Genomic DNA, 2,500 nt, shown 5'->3' on the forward strand with positions numbered 1-2,500 from the left:
GGTGCGAGAGGTCCCAGGTTCAAATCCCGGATGAGCCCACATTTAAGCATTTCAGCTTGGGTGCGAGTTCATAAGTCTTAAGATCTTCACTGAATGGTTCTGCCAGAGCAGCTGATTTGATTCGAACCATAGTCTGAATTTCCACACATACAGTTGGGGGATATTATACTATCATCATTAATAACAGTGATGCCTTCTCTTAGTAACTAATGTCACTGAATTGTATGACCTGATTGCTCATAACCCTTGGAGTGCAAGTAGCTTTTCTGACTCCAGATCAGCTAGTAGTGGCCCAGGCTTCTTACTTGTTTTTACAACTTTGCGAGCTGCTATTGTGCAATTCCTTGCCAGTGAGGTGGGAAATGTGAAGCTTTACGCTTGCAAAACAGCTGAAGGATGTAACATCGTTTTTTTACCCGAATGAAGAATTTCCAAGTTGACATCGGTATTTTACTCAATGGAGAATTTCCAAGCAAAGTGTGAAGACAAGCCTGAACAGGGACTTGAACCCTGGACCCTCAGATTAAAAGTCTGATGCTCTACCGACTGAGCTATCCAGGCCCTTGATAAGGATCAAGTTGTCCTTTTAGTCACGTGCTTGCAATTACATAATTCACGCTGGAACATATCGTTCCCGCGTCACATTTGCAGTTGCACAAAGGCATCAACAATCAAACAGCAGTACTCACGGAAGCTACTGCTATGGCTGCTTGCTGCTCGAGATAGCGTTTGAACATGTCCACTGTGCTATTTCAGCGTGTCACTGCATCCAAGATTAGTTTGTGCGATGGAATCTCCAGCAGTTTCTGTTTAGAGGAGAATACAGCAGTGGTTGTGGAACTTCACTAGAAGAAGGCTCCTACCCGCCGCACTTGACCAAACAAACTACAGCAACGGGGTGCACTCAATCACAGAAATACAGGATGATCCACCAACAGGACCCAGGTCTTTACTCTCGAAAAGTAAAGCCAAGCTACTCAGCAGTGGCTCGTTGGTCTAGGGGTATGATTCTCGCTTAGGGTGCGAGAGGTCCCGGGTTCAAATCCCGGAAGAGCCCACATTTAAGCATTTCAGCTTGGTTGCAAGTTCATAAGTCTTAAGATCTTCACTGAATGGTTCTGCCAGAGCAGCTGATTTGATTTGAACCATAGTCTGAATTTCCACACATACAGTTGGGGGAAATTATACTATGATCATTAATAACTGTGATGCCTTTTTTAGTAACTAATGTCACTGAATTGTATGACCTGATTGCTCATAACCCTTGGAGTGCAAGTAGCTTTTCTGACTCCAGATCAGCTAGTAGTGGCCAAGGCTTCTTACTTGTTTTTACAACTTTGCGAGCTGCTATTGTGCAATTCCATGCCGGTGAGGTGGGAAATGTGAAGCTTTACGCTTGCAAAAGAGCTGAAGGATGTAACATCGTTTTTTTACCCGAATGAGGAATTTCCAAGTTGACATCGGTATTTTACTCAATAGAGAATTTCCAAGCAAAGTGTGAAGACAAGCCTGAACAGGGACTTGAACCCTGGACCCTCAGATTAAAAGTCTGATGCTCTACCGACTGAGCTATCCAGGCCCTTGTTAAGGATCAAGTTGTCCTTTTACTCACGTGCTTGCAATTACATAATTCACGCTGGAACATATCGTTCCCGGGTCACATTTGCAGTTGCACAAAGGCATCAACAATCAAACAGCTGTACTCACGGAAGCTACTGCTATGGCTGCTTGCTGCTCGAGATAGCGTTTGAACATGTCCACCGTGCTATTTCAGCGTGTCACTGCATCCGAGATTCGTTTGTGCGATGGAAGCTCCAGCAGTTTCTGTTTAGAGGAGAATACAGCAGTGGCTGTGGAACTTCACTAGAAGAAGGCTCCTACCCGCCGCACTTGACCAAACAAACTACAGCAACGGGGTGCACTCAATCATAGAAATACAGGATGATCCACCAACAGGACCCAGGTCTTTACTCTCGAAAAGTAATGCCAAGCTAATCAGCAGTGGCTCGTTGGACTAGGGGTATGATTCTCGCTTAGGGTGCGAGAGGTCCCGGGTTCAAATCCCGGACGAGCCCACATATAAGCATTTCAGCTTGGTTGCGAGTTCATAAGTCTTAAGATCTTCACTGAATGGTTCTGCCAGAGCAGCTGATTTGATTCGAACAATAGTCTGAATTTCTACACATACAGTTGGGGCATATTATACTATGATCATTAATAACAGTGATGCCTTCTCTTAGTAACTAATGTCACTGAATTGTATGACCTGATTGCTCATAACCCTTGGAGTGCAAGTAGCTTTTCTGACTCCAGATCAGCTAGTAGTGGCCCAGGCTTCTTACTTGTTTTTACAACTTTGCGAGCTGCTATTGTGCAATTCCTTGCCAGTGAGGTGGGAAATGTGAAGCTTTACGCTTGCAAAAGAGCTGAAGGATGTAACATCGTTTTTTTACCCGAATGAGGAATTTCCAAGTTGACATCGGTATTTTACTCAATGGAG

Source organism: Notolepis coatsorum (genome assembly GCF_963971535.1).
Source record: "Notolepis coatsorum genome assembly, chromosome: 14".
NCBI classification, from domain to species: Eukaryota; Metazoa; Chordata; class Actinopteri; order Aulopiformes; family Paralepididae; genus Notolepis; species Notolepis coatsorum.